The sequence below is a fragment of the Magnolia sinica genome, chromosome 2 (genome assembly GCF_029962835.1).
Source record: "Magnolia sinica isolate HGM2019 chromosome 2, MsV1, whole genome shotgun sequence".
Lineage (NCBI taxonomy): Eukaryota > Viridiplantae > Streptophyta > Magnoliopsida > Magnoliales > Magnoliaceae > Magnolia > Magnolia sinica.
The window spans coordinates 104,355,134-104,371,256 of record NC_080574.1 but is presented as its reverse complement, the minus strand read 5'-3'; positions in this window follow the sequence as shown (position 1 = coordinate 104,371,256).

The following is a 16,123-nucleotide window of genomic DNA, read 5'->3' as shown; positions in this document are numbered from 1 at the left end:
TAAATATAGTACCCATTATATTATCAAAATTTATTGTGCGAATCCATTTAGTATTTGTATCATGCTTTGAGTTAGAGTGATCATGTTTATACAGTTTTAAGTTCTCTGGATCTTCATCGATCTTACCCACATCTTCAAGTTGAAGTGAAGCATGTTGAAGTTCATGGTTTCAAGTCATATTCAAGAACTCAAGTTCAAGATTGAAGTTCAACTACTGAATGCTAAAGATTCAAGAACTCAGCATAACTCAAGCTCAAGTTTAAACTCAAGCTTCAAGTATCATAAGTATTCAAGTATTTGAAACGAATGATGTTTCAAGTGTTCCTACTCACAAACAGGTTTGGATGACCCTAGATTGTGTCATAGTCATTGCATATTTTTCGTGGGTCATTTCTTTTGTTTATAGTCATTTTCTCAACTAGTCGTAGACCTTGTTTGACTACTCCTAATACTGGCTTGACCAGTCTAAGAGTTTTCTCGACCAGTTCAAGGTTTGTTGCCAATTTTCAGAAGTTTCTTTTAGACTCTCGACCAGTCGTGGAGACTGCTCGACCAGTCGAGTGAACAATGTTCAACCGTTCATGCAGGCTCGACTCAAAGTCTAGCAAGCTTTTCTGGTCCCACTTGACCAGTTGAGTGCATTGCTTGACCAGTCGAGCATACCACTCGACCAGTTGAGCAAGCCACTCAACCAGTTGAGTAACAACCTTATCTTATCGAGTCAGAAAATTTAAAATTTTTTTGGTCCTTCGACTAGTCGAATCGACCCTTAGACTAGTCGAGAGAATAATATTTTCACCTATAAATAGAGCATGAATTTCAAAGTTTATTCATTTATTAAAGCAAAATGAAGACACCGCTCTGAGAGATAAGTTTGTGATATCTTTAAGTCACTTTGTGCTCATTTAATATTCACTTTAATTATCTTTTGTTATTTGATTTTGAGATCTTTATTCTAATCTTACTTTATGAAGGGATTTGTGTTTTCCCCTTTCTTGAGATCAAAATCAATTAAAGTTAGCCCAGGTTAATTTAATTTAAAAATCATTTAGAACTAGAACCTTTTCATCTATGAGACTGGACATTGAACATCTTCGTCTACATCGGATCAGTTCTATCGGGCTTCTTCAAAGGAGAATTTTCAGATAAGTACATTTACATTTTGTACATTCTTTTTTGGTTTTTGAGGTTGTGCTAGAAAAATCTCTATTTGGTTTTTTCTGAGGTGATCTAGAAAATCTCAGAGTGTTGGATTTTTGGAATTGTGTAAGCCCAATTAAAGACACAATTGTGAAGGTTTTAAGGTGAACCTTGGTAAACCTTTTTCATAGTGAACACTAATATCCTGAGGGAGTGGATATTAAGAGCAGAGTAGTTGTGTGGCTGTTTTCAAACAATTGGTATACACACAAGTGAACCACTATAATTCCTTGTGTTGTGGTGGATGGTTGAATGTGCCTATGTGTGTGAATATTGTAGTTTATTTTTAGCATTTGTGGTGAATGGTGTAATTTATTTTATGCACTTGTGGGAATGTTGTAATAACGTAGATTATTTTATTTAATATTTCCTTTGCCTCTTTATTGAACTGAGCTTGTGTCAACCTCTCAATACTAGTACATTTGAGGTTGCTATTTACTTGTGCTTTATTATTATTTCAATTGGGCTATCATTCTTTAAATTACACATTTATTTTTTAATTTGACATAATCCTATTCACCCCCCCCCCCCCTTTAGGACGTATAGCTCAACCTTTCAAGTGGTATGATAGCCTAATAGTTTTTTTATTTTTTATTTTTTTTATTTTGGATTCATTTCCTAAGATAACCGATCTAAGCTTATAAGATGTTAAATTTTGATAGCCTCTCAATCACTAGGTCTCCACCTTTTGATGGCTCCAATTATGCCTATTAGAAAGTCAGAATGAGGATCTTTTTAAGATCCATAGATGAGAGTGTCTGGCAAGCCACAGTGACTAGATGGACCCCTCATACCACTGAAGTTCTAGGCACTGATGGAAACAAATCTATAAAAGTTGCACTGTATTTTTCTTAGACTACATTTTCAAAAAATAAGAGTAGTGCTAATGTAAAGGCTTTAAATGCAATTACTTGCATGCTATCACCGGATGAATTCAAAAGAATTATATCCTGTGATTTTGCAAAGTAAGCCTGGGACATTCTAGAAATGACACACGAGGGTATGACTATTGTCAAGAAATCTAAACTTTAAATCCTCACCACTCGGTTTGAGGAAATATGTATGGAAGAAAGTGAAACTTTCATGGACTTCTATATTAAGTTAAATGATATAGTCAACTCTATGTGGGGTCTTGGTGATACTACACTCATTACCTGAAAGGTTCAATTCAAAGGTCACTGCTATTCAGGAACTTCGTGATAAAGATAATATGAGGGTTGAAGAATTGGTTTGTTCTTTATAAACCCATGAGTTAAACTTTAAAGCTCCTAAAGGTAAGTCGATTGCCCTTAAGTCTTCTAAAAATACTTCTCGTGAAAATGTTAGTAATTCTGATTTTAAAAACTCTGAAGATGATATGACATTATTAGCCAAGAAGTTTTATAAGATTTTCAAAAGTAAAAAGAGGGTAGATTTTCAAAAACCTCTTGAAAAGAAAAGAACTAGATCTAAAAATTAGAAATCTATTAAAGACAACCAATGTTTTAATTGCCATGAATATGGGCATCTGACAAACAAATGTCCAAAGAGGGAAAAATCTAAAAAGAAAGGTATGTTAGCCACATGGGATGAATCGTCTTGCTCTGAAGCCTCTTTTGAGTCAGATGATTCTGAACTTGGGTCTACTAATGAGGTTAAAGCCTTAATGACTCTAGCCAAATTCACTTTCTTAGATAGTTGTGATTCAACTAGTGAAGAAAATCTGAGAAGTGATCCTGAAAATGATGAAGATTTACAAGATGCTTATGATGCTTTATACTGGGAAAGTTGTAAGATAGCTGTAAAATTAAAACTTCAATAAGAAAAGTTTTTGAAATTAAAAGAAAGTTTTGATAATCTAGTCTTTAAAAAATCACATTTTTCAGATTGTTTTGAAAAAGCTAAGTGTGAATTAGATTTCAAAACTTCTTAAATTGAAAACCTAAAATCTGAAAGTGAAAAACTAAAACTAGAAGTCTCTTCTCTCTTGAGCTTGAAGGATACTTGGAGGTATGCCCAGGGTGATCCTAAACTAGAAAGACTTCTAACTGGATTAAGAAAATGTGGTGATCGATCTGGTCTGGGCTACGATAAAAATACCTCTCCTAAATGTAAGACTACTCCTCCTAAATTTGTTAAAGGAAAGTCCTCTAACTTAAAAGGGAAAAGTCTGAATCAAAAAAGTTTTAAAAATCCTAAAACTTTTTAGGTTATGAAACCTAAAAACAACTATATCAACTATAAAAATCAGAATCATAACCCCTTAGCTGAGAAAATTGGGGATTTACTTAAGGAGCTTTTAAAATCTAACTCGAATGGTAGAATATAAAATAACTATAAGCATAGAAAGACCAATTATACTCCAAAACCCAAAACAGTAATGAAATGGGTTCCTAAGGTTGCTTGTTTAGTTGCCCATACTGAGGCTTTGAGTTAATCAAAGTGGTACCTAGATAATGGTTTCTCTAGACACATGATAGGTGATTTGTTCATCAATCTTAAAGATATGACTGATGGTTTATTCATATTTAATGATGGTAACAATTATAGGATTATTGGCCAAGGTACGGTTCAACTCTTTAATCTTCCTCCATTTGAGAATGTGTTGTTTGTAAAGGGTCTTAAGCATAATCTCCTAAGCATTTCTCAAATTTGTGATAACAAACACAACATCAAATTCGCCAACCAAGGGTGTGAAATTTCTAATGAGAATGGTTCTATGATATTAACTAGTCGCAGAACATTTGAGAATTGCTATATAGTCTGTGATTCAAGCTCGTCTAAGTTATCGTGTTACATGATTCAAACCAATGAGACCGAACTATGGCATAAACACGTAGGACATGTACACTACCGTAATATTTATAGACCGATCAAAAGTGAAGTAATAAGAGGTTTACCCAAGATTAAGAAATTAGATAAAATTTGTGGCGAATGTCAGATTGAAAAACAAACTAGGAGTGCTCATAAGAAAGTGAACTCCAATGCCACGTCCAAACCCCTTGAACTTCTCCACATGGATCTTGTTGGACTAACTAGAACAGAGAGTCAAGACGGTAAGTAATATATACTGGTCATTGTAGATAATTTTACCAAGTATACATGGGTAGTTTTCATGAGAGAGAAATCTAAGACTCTCAATGAAGTGGAAAGGGTACTTAAGCATATCTAAACTGAAAAGGAATCACATGTCACCACAATCCGTAGTGATTATGGTTCCGAATTTGATAATAGCAGTTTTGAGAAGTTCTGTAGTGGTCATGGAATATCACATGAGTATTCTGTATATAAGACACCTCAACAGAATGGGGTAGTTGAAAGGAAAAATCAAGTACTTTAAGAAATGGTCAATGTGATGTTAAATAGTATGAAACTTCCTAAAAATCTTTGGGCTGAAGCTGTAAACACGGCGTGTTATATCACTAACCGTGTTTATACTAGAAAGTCTACTAATAAGACTGTATATGAACTATGGTTCAATAAGAAGCCTATTGGTAAATACCTTCGAGTTTTTATTAGCAATTGCTACATTTTACGTGACCGGGAAAATCTGGGAAAAATTCGACACTAAGAGTTATGAGGGCATTTTCCTAGGATATGTGCTAAATAGTCGAGCGTATCATATTCTCAACAAGAATACCGGTGTTATTCAAGAATCCATTAATGTGGTTATAGATGATCACTTGAATACACTTGTTCTAAGTTCAGAAGATGATAAAGTCCCTTTATTTGATAAACCAGACTCTTTATCTCGTCAAAATGACTCTGAACTACGATCAATTAAAGACCATCCAACTTATTAAATTCTTGGGAATCCTCTCACTAATGTGTACACTCATACACAATTAGAAAATATTTGTAATTATGTGTGCTTCACAACCTAGATTGAGCCAACCAATGTAAAAGAAGCTCTTGTTGATGAAAACTAAATTGTAGCTATGCAAGATGAATTTAATCAATTCGTAAGGAATGATGTATGGTACTTAGTTCCTAGACCTAATGATAAACACATTATTGGAACTAAATGGATCTTTAAAAATAAGTCTGATGAACTTGGTAACATTATAAGAAACAAGGCTAGACTAGTTGTACGAGGGTACACTCAAATAGAAGGCATCAATTATGATGAAACCTTTGCCCCAGTAGCTCGTCTTGAATCTATCACTGTTTATATCCATTGATTGTTACAAAAAGTTCAAAATTTACTAAATGGATGTTAAGAGTGCCTTCTTGAATGGTGATCTATATGAAGAAGTATATGTAGAACAATCTCCTGGTTTTGAAGACCCTATACATTCTGATCATGTTTATCACTTGAAAAGACACTCTATGGATTGAAATAAGCTCCCAGGGCATAGTATGAGAAATTTACTAAGTTTGTACTAAGTTATAACTTTATAATGGGGAGTGTTGATAAGACACTTTTTGTAAAGAAACACAATGATCACATACTAATAGTACAAATATATGTTGATGACATTATCTATGGATCTGCTTGTTCTAACATGACTGTTGTCACTCCCCAAACTCGAAAACCTGGCTCACAAAATTCCCGATCGCCAAATCTGATGCTGACAGCCTCCATAGTACCCCATTCTCGGCTCCCGACACCCATACACTAGGTTCCGATCCTGGGATCCTACAAGGAGGATTTCAAACATGATTTGATTCGTAATGAGCATAACCATAAGCATAACCCACGAACAATAACCATAAGAACACTATTATAAAATCCACTATGATCAAACACTTTGAGTTCAATGTGTATGAAAGAGAACTACAAGATAATGAAAATAACAGAAAACTCCAGAAGCTCTACTGCACACTCTAACTGCCGGGAGGCTATGACTACAACTTGGCGTCACCTACTCGCATCAATCGTACATAAGCTTATAGAAAGCTTAGAGGGTGGTGTAAAGTGTGTGCGTAGTATAAACGTGCTTATAATGCAATGCTAGAGTAATGTGGAATCATGTTGATGGGTACACGAATGCAATCAGCCGTACTAAGGCTATGTGGTGTAAGATATGAATGCTATCGGCCATATCAAGACCATGCGATACGAGATGCAACTTAAGCATGCCAATCCTCATCCAAATCCTCATACAACTAATCAGATATCAGTACAGTTCTCATTTTGGATAATCACCAGGGTCTAGTACACTCTACGCCAGCTTGCCACTCTTATCTGAACGCACAACTGGGAGAGTGGAAGAGACCTTACTATCCACCTACCAATATCAGGCCCGGCTCATCGATAGCGAACCCATTCCTCAAGCTGGTCAAATTCAACCTAGAAATTGCCCCCTTACTCAAGCGGGTTAGGTCACACCCCTTTCCAACCAACCACAACACCAATGGGAGACGCGACCTACTGGTATACGACCTTCGTGCGCTCATGTATCCACTCGGTCTCGACGTTGGAGTCATCTTCTAGTACCATCGGGTTTAGGGATTTTCACCTAGGGACATCTATAGCACCCCGATGCTAGAAAACGTATTTTTGGTATCCAATCCAACCATCCACAATATGTCTGTGGAGGCTATGACCCTGATGTCGATAGGGCATACAATAATCACAATCACACAAATGCAAGTATATGAATCACTCTACCAGACATGCAACAATCCTGCGCGTACCATGTGCTCATGAAGGGCAACTACGCCTATCAGGGAGCCTGTAAACAATCTGCCCGAAGACATATGCTATGATCAGTCACTCCTCATATCAAGCATACATATGATGGATATGAGCATGAATCATGGATCTATACTTAACATGTTATATGGTGATGAAATTTGTTCATAACGAAGATGGGCCTATTAATGAGCCCTAGGGAGAGTGACAATGTGGACATTTAACCAACATCATCCTTATAATGTGGGCATCAAACCATCATTGCTCCTAAGGCACGGCCTGCCATGAACATCATTACATAAACCATGGTGGAATCACACATTGAAATGGGCCTTATGTACATCCTGTTGGGCCTCGACCCATGGGCCTCAAGTACATCAAAATGGTTGTATAACATGGGCCTCAAATACATCAAGGTGGGCCTCATATATCACATCAAGGTGGGCCTTATCAAATGGGCTAAATCAACGGGCCTTATATTCATTGCAATGGGTCATAACCCATGTAAAGATCATTCTAGAGCATTTTCAAAGGAATGAATCATATCAAAAGATTAATTAGACCGCACTCCAAATAATAGTGGTGACAATGATTTCCACCATTAAAATCCTCAAGGCCCACCATATCCTTTATGTTCCATCCAATTTGATTATAAGGTCATACAGACCTGAATTAAGAGGAAAAACAAATCCCCTATTGGCCCAAAACTTCTAAAATCCAAGGGTTTCAATGGTAGATGTTCAACCCCACTGTTTCTATAGTGTGGTCCATGTGGTACTAGATCTGTATTATTTTTTATCTCAAGCCTTAAAATGAGCTTTCAAAATGATTGGACGGTTTGGATGCAACACATGCATTATGGTGGGTCTTATAGGGATGGACGACATAGATAAAGCACGTACCTCATGGTGGGGTACCCTTCCGTCCAGCAGCCCAGCCAAAGTGGCTGGACGGCATAGATAAAACACATACGTCATAATGGGTCCCCCGTCCAATGGTGTGGACGGTGTGGGCGAAACACATGCACCATAGTGGGTCTCACGTGGGGCCCACCATAACATTTTTTTACCGTCCAATCTGTTGGTAAGGTCACATGGACCAGATGTAGAGGAAAAATAAATTTCATAATGACCCAAAACTTCTGTGACAACCCAAAAGGGTTTCAATGGCAGATGCTCAATCCACTGTTTCCTGTGACGTGGGCCACTAGAGCTCCTCATACGGCTGATTTTTGAAGGGAGCCCACTGCCCTAAAGGGGCCGTCAAATGCATGGCGTGGATGTTCAACACACATCATGGTGGGGCTCATGGTTGGGACCCGTGGTCCCTAGCCTCAAACGCAGCACGCAGCAGCAGGCGCTGCATGCCATATAATTTTTCTTGAAAAGGGAGCTTTTCCATGGTTTTTCGTATGTGGGGCCTGCATCAGGTCAATCCGACCTATCCATTGCATTCCATGGCTCAAGACCGACCAAACCTGCCCAACATTCAGTATGTTCTGGGGTGTAGAAACATTAGCGTGGGTTTTAATGGTAAAACCATTATTCTCTATGGTATGGCCTGCCAGATAATTGGATTCACTTCAGTTTTCGGCTTAACGCCTAAAATGAGCTGAGGAATGGGATGGACGGCATGAATTAAACTTATACATCAAAGTGGGGCTTGTATGAGTAGCCCACCCAATAATCTTTGAAATTAAGCTTGTTATCTTTTTGGGGTTTGCAAGTCAGTACACCACACTCTCAGTTCATACTTCACTGTGTAACAACGTCCAGCGTCCAGGGACGCTGGACGGTTTGCACACAACACAAATTCAAGGTGGGTCCTGCATGGACGTGGCCCACTTGATTTGGGTCAACCTTGTATTTGTGTTTTTCATTCCATCCAGGCTGCTAACGGGCTGGATAGTGTAGAACCAACACATCCATCAGGTGGGTCCCATGAAGATGGATGGCGTGGATCGGTCACATACTTCATGGTGGGGGTTTATTCGAGTGGACCACAGGGCCACATCATCACAAAGAAACAAGGAAAGAGAGAAAGAGAGAGAGAGAGGCCCTACCGCTATGGGGCCACATGATTACAACTCATACATCAAAATGGTTCCCACCTACAAGTGGGCCCTCAAATGCAAATCGACGGTAGATCACCCACCTATTGGCCTCCTTCTTGCTCCCTTAGCCTCCTTAGCTCCTATGCTCAACTTTTGACGGTGGATGATAAAGTTTTGATGGTGGGGATGAGAGATGAGAAGGTGGGCCACACTTATTGTTTTTGAGAGAGCTTGGGGAGGCTTGGACCTGGGATGTTTTAGGTTGCTTGGGAGTGAAGAGAGGGAATGAGAGAGAGGGGGAAGTGATGGGTGAAAAGGGATGGGATGGTGTGTGATGGGTGATGGGTAGAGTGATGGGGTTGTAAGAAAGGGATGGGTGGAGAGAGAGAGAGAGTTGACTTTGGGAATGGGAAGGGATGGGTTGTTGTACTTGCAATATGGAGTGTACTTGACTTGTACTTGACATTGATTGATTGATTGATTGATGGGATATGTTGTAGAGATTCTCTCAGAATTTGCAACGGGCGGCATTTTTCTCGAGATGAACGTGGGTCCACATCTCCTGTCCTGGGTATTGGATCGGTGCGCGAGTCGTGGTGTTGGAACTGCGGCGATGGTACGGTCGCAGGGGTATAAGTTTTGATTTGAGTCGACTCTGATATGCGGGACTCATCTTAGGATCACGTAAAAATGTTAGAAACATGTTGAGGGTTGCCGAAATTCCACCAGAAGGACCACAGAAGCCTACGGAACGGTACGGTCTAATGTATGGGTCTTACAACTGTTGAGTTTGCAGATTTAATGAAGTCAAAATTTGAAATGAGAATGGTTGGAGAATTGAACTATTTCTTACGTTGACATGTAAAACAACTTCCTAAAGTGTTTTTTTTTTCTCTTAAACCAAATACACTATAAACTGAAATTGCGGTAATGAATGCTTTATTTGAAATAGGAATATGCCAATATGTCCTAGAGGGGGGTGAATAGGACTTTTTAAGAATTTTATAACAATTTAAAATCCTATCACTCTAATTCTAATAGCAAGCATATATTATGATTACTCAAGAGTAACTCTACTGGCTTCCAAGCCCGATAGAGGATCCAATCACAAACTATTTAAGAGATGAACAATATGCAAATTAGTATATGACGGATATGATTGTGTGTGTGAGAGGTGTGATCTTAAATAATCAAATATGAAAATACTTAAAGAAATCACATAAGTAATGGAAGACAATAGCAATCTCAAACACAGTCATTTTTATAGTGGTTCGACTACTTGTCTACTCCACTCCTGGCAACGCACTCAACCCTTGAGTGTACCATATTTCACTAAGGAGGTTTCACATTTTTTACCTCAAACCCAAGGTTTTAAATCAGGTTCATCTTTAACTAGTTCAACCTACACCTAGGCTGTCAGTTTATGCTCTCACAAGTAAGGGTCAATGCATAACACACGATTTTAGGCACACTGGCTAAGGATCCACACAAGGAACCTCTCACGTTTATGCTCTCACGAGCTAGGGTCAACACAAAGCACCCACTTTTAGGCACACTGGCCAAGGACCTCCTACAAGGCCCTAACTGTTTATGCTCTCCACAGAGTAAGGGTCAACACAAAGCACCCACTACGTACACTCCCGCCGGAGGCCTCCTAGAGGACTTGCAAGGGGTGAGAAACACCTTAGACCCAATCCTACATGGGAATGATCATAAGGGTCTTCTAGACTCTATTGACTATAGATAAGTAGATGAGCCTCATTCGGTGTGTTGTTGAAGATCTTCCTCCTTTATTGATGAAGAATCTTCTGCTTCCTTGAACTGCAACTCAGAAGATGTACCAATGCATGGTGACGGGTTGGGTTAAGGTTGTAATGGAATCCTACTCTATTGAAGGTTTTCCTATAAGGGAAATAGAGCGATTCCAATCATTTATACATTCAAGGCATCCCAACTCAATGATTTTCCATTAAGATGGTAACCAGAGGATCCTTGAATGTGGAAGTTCATTTCCTAATCCACTCTATTGAATATCAATGATGAGGGTGGATTGGAGAATGAACTTCCATGAGAGAGAAGGCTTAGGGTATATGATCTAGGGTTAAACACACTAAAGCACTCTCTATTTTCTCTCTACCAGCAACCGAAGACAAGTTCTCTATATATAGGCAAAAGGTTCCAACAGATATAAAACGGTCACATTTATGATAGAGTTCGATATCATCGAGCATATACTCTCAATTGCATCGACTGGCCGGTTAATGACACAAACTCAAATGTCATACTTTTTTAAAACATTTTGCCCGCTGGTCGAGGAAATTAAAACACGTGTTGATGTCATCGGATTTCGAACTCTGATTTCATTGATACGAGGATTGATTCCTCGACATTTGAAAATGAGAGAGACTTACTTTTGAAATATTTCATGTTTAAAAGAATGATCGAAGCACAGTCGATATCATCGTAATTTGAATGATGATATTGATAGTCGTATCGATACATCGATAAATCCAAAGGATTTTTCAGTTAAGCTTGCTGGACAGTTTTTGTCCATTCTCGATGCCATTGACTCGGCTTCGATATCATCGGTATTTGAATATCGATTCTATCGAGTGACCCCCGATCTAAGATAAAAGCCACTGAAAAATATTACTGGCAAAACAGTGTCCAAGACCGATATCATCGAAGGCCTTCCGATATCATTGATAGTTGAATTCTGAGGATATCGAGGGATACTTCGATATATCGAAGGTCTTTATGATTTTCCATAAAAAATAGGGACATAAAATCTCTACTGTCGATTTTATCGAGTCAACTTCGATAGACTCGAGATTCAAATTTTGATGATATCGATACATCGATAATTCTGTCCAGAAGTATATGCGGTTGTTTGACAACATATGTCCTCATTCGATACTATCGAGTGAGTGTCGAGGACATCGACAACATTTATCGATTATATCGATCAGACTATAGATAAATCGACAGAGGTAGTAAACTTAGAGATTTTTCTGAATTGTGAAAAAAAGTTTTCTAACTCAAAAACCCTATGATATTCTAATCAGTTTTAAGGGTTTTAATTACCCGATGTTTTGGGACATGGGATGTGAGGCTTAGATTTACCTGTGGTGAGTTCAGGCCCACATCCGGTTGAGGCAGATGATTGATTGATCTTCCTATGGAGCTTCTCCATCTAGCGAACTCAACACTCACGCTAATTGACAAACCAGGGCACTTTCAATCTCCCCCTTTGTCAATTACGTGACAAAATATCAAAACACCCTAAAACAACATCTAGACAAACACATCGTAAATTGTGTGTACATGAACTTTACACAATTTTACAATGCCTAGTGAAACTATACACACAATCAGTAGTTGCTCCCCCTAGCAGCATTCTCCCCCCGTCTTGGTGCAACTGCTCCCCCTAACACCTGCGTCACCATTCAAGTAGATATGCAATTTTCCTTTCGGGGGTGTTTGATTTGTTCTCCCCCTTTTTGTCAGTCATTGACAAAGGTAAATGTAACAGCTGATATTGATTAAAGTTGAAGTACTTTGGGAGAACCATCATTCAGAGAGCAAACACATATAATAGGTAGATGTAAAACAAACATTGCAATGTAGCAACCATGTATGCATAGCATACAATATACAGATCAAAATATCACATGCATCACACACCAGAGAAAACAGGGATATAACCATTATAGTAAATATGTGAATTATAATCAGCCATATCCAAAAATATCCAAAATGTATATACTGCCCCAGTTTGGTAGTAGTCTAGTAGTCAGTCAGTGTAATCAAGAGACCCATCCAATCTTAGCCAAAAATAAATAAATTTGAGCACACCTAAAACAAAATTTTGTGAAAAACCACAGCGATATAGAACTTTCCCAGTCAGTTCTTAACATCCCCGAGGATCACCATGTGTGAGCAGGTCTATCACTTGTTGGCTGGTTTGCTGGAGAACGTTGACTTTCTCTTCAATCGCGGTGAGTCGCCTTTCACAGTTATAAAGGCGCTCCTCCATACTAGCCATCCCGTTCAGTAGGTGACATTTGAGGTGATGAGATTGGCGATTTGTGATAGACTCCAGACTTAGCAGTGGCGTTCAATTGGATTCCTAAGGAGTAGGAAGACATGAAGGTTGAGCAGGTTAAGCAGTCGACTGCATGGGAGCACTACACTCGGGAAGAGATGAAGTGAGACATAACTGTTGAGCCACCTGGGCTACGTCACTATCAAACCATGCTTCTTGATGAATGGCATTAGATGTAGTAGGGAGGCTAACATGATGAGTGAGTTTACAGATGAGCGCGGGAAAGGCTACTGTATTCCGATGGTTGCCTTAGATGATATGAATTACTTGCTTGAGAAGAAGTGTTGGGAGGCACACTTGAATTTCTTGATACACATCGTAAAGTACATTCATCATAAAGGGAGGAAGATGATTACCATTCACGTCACATGGATATACATTGGACCCAAAAAAGCTATGGAGGATTTTAAAAGTGAGCCCAAGATGATTAATGTGAAGCGAATTATCATCATTTTGAGGAACAGTGGTCCCTTGACATTGTGCGCGAGTTACCTCTCCCCAAACACCCAGACCATTGAGATTCCTATTGTTTACTGGAATTCGAGTGACCTCGAGATCTAGAAGATGGCCCAAAGTGATAGGAGTGATGAGTTTTGAGTAATGCAAGAATTCGATTTGAATGCACGGGGGATCATCACGAATGACATGACATTTACTGAAGAATTCATTGATTAAACCAAGTTGATAAGAACCCCCAAGATTCAGAATATTCTGTCATCCTATCACTTCTAAGAGGAGGTCCACACCAAAAGGCTCGATGACACTGTTAACAACTAGACGTTCAACAACAGTGGCTAGATATCTTTCCGCTGGAATGAGTTGATGCATACTAGGTTGCTTGGTCTTTGATTTTGAAGATTGAGGAAGAGACTTACCTTTCCCTTTGATCATGATTTTTCAGTGTGAGAGGGGATATGAGGATTTGAAATTGAATACTCCCTTCGTTATTATAGCAGAGTTGTCGATCATATTGATCCCTCATCGATGGCATCGATCTCTCACTCATAATGTCATTAAAGACTGTGCTGATGACCATTGCTAATATCCAGTGGAAATTGTGAAAGTCCAACCATTGGGAAGGACCACTAGTTATAACCTTGCATTCCCGAGATTCTTCAATTTCATTGATGGCAAATATCAATATCATCGAACTATAAATATCGATGATATCGACACAATTTAAATATCATCGAGAATGTCATACTCTGAAAAAAAATCATGGTTAATTCATGAGGTTCAGGTTTGTGGCTGATACTTAGCCATAAATGTCCCAGTGTGAAGATTTACCTATGAGGATCATGATCACTGGGATATCATTAATGAGTGCATACTCCAATGGATTTTTAAAGATCACTAAACCTATTTGAATCAAGAGGTATAGTGAGGATGTCTGCGAGTTGCCTTTCTGTGGATACATAATCTAACACAATAATCTTGTCTTTAACTAGTTCTCGGATAAAATGATGACGGATGTCAATATACTTGGTCCGAGAATGTTGAGCAGGATTTTTTTAAATGTTGATAGTGCTTGTGTTATCACAGAAAAGACTCATCATGGGTTGTTCAATCCCGTAGTCTAGCAACATCTGTTTCATCCACAGGAGTTGTGCACAGCAACTTCCAGCGGCAATGTATTCAGCCTCGGCAGTAGATAATGATATTGAGTTTCACTTCTTACTTTGCCAGGAGACCAGACAGTTTCCAAAATAAAAACATCCTTCACTTGTTGATTTTCGATCATCCAAATTTCCAGCCCATTCAGCAAAAAAATATCCAGCGATGTTGGTGGATGTTTCAAATGGATACCACAGTCTAAAAGAGGTCGTTCCTGCTATGTATTTAATGATCCCTGTAACAGTTGTTAGGTGAGATTCCTTAGGATCTGCCTGATACCGAGTGCACACTCCCACATTAAAAGATATATCAAGATGACTGGCTATGAGATATAGTAGGCTTCCTATCATACTTCGGTAGAGATGTTGATCCACACTCTTGCCATTAACATCTTTGAAGAGTTTGAGTGTGGTGCTCATGGGAGTATGATAAGAACGACCAGATTCAAGACCAAACCTTTTCACCAAATCGTTTGCATACTTGATTTGACAGATGAAGATTCCATCATTTAGCGACTTGACCTGTAATCATAGGAAGAAGTTTAATTCACCAACCATACTCATTTCAAATTTTGATTTCATGAGGTTGGCAAATTTGAGATTAGCATCTTTACATGTTGAATCAAAGACTATATCATCCACATAAATTTGTGCAATAAGCAGTGAGTCCTTTGTTGTTTGAGTAAACAATGTTTTATCTACACTACCTCTGCAGAATTTATGGTCCAAAAGAAATTTTGTCAATCGTTCATACCAAGCATGTGGTGCTTGTTTGAAACCATAGAGGGCTTTGTTCAAACGATAAACATAATGTGGATACTTAGGATCTGAAAATCCCTTTGGTTGTTCTACATAAACTTCTTCAGAAAGATCCCCATTAAGGAAAGCACTTTTTACGTCCATTTGAAATAATTTAAATTTTAATGCACATGCAATAGATATAAGATTTCTAATAGACTCAAGGCGAGCTACAGGAGCAAATGTCCCATCAAAATCAATGCCTTCTATCTGTGAGTACCCTTAAGATACAAGCCTTGCTTTATTCCTGATCACATTTCCTAATTCATCAGATTTATTCTTGAAGACCCATTTGGTTCCAATGACATTTGTATCGAGTGGTCTGGAAACCAATTGCCATACCTCATTTCTCTGAAATTGTTGAAGTTCTTCTTGCATAGCATTTATCCAGTGTTCATCTTGAAGAGCTTCTACAATATTTTGGGTTCAATCTTTGAAGTAAAGCAGAAATGTCTATAGATATTTTCTATCTGTTGTCGAGTTCTTACACCATCATTAAGATCTCCAATAATTTGTTCTCGAGGGTGATCTTTAATGATGGGTATGTTGGATGATGGTTGGGGTTCATTGGATGATGGAGATTTGTTATCTGATTTATCTAGTATGAATGAATCTACATCATCTTCTAATTCATTCACTGGGGTATCTCCTTCATGAGGTTGATCAACGATTAACACATTAACCGACTCTTGAATAGTGAGAGTTCTTAAATTGTACACTTTATAAGCACGACTAGT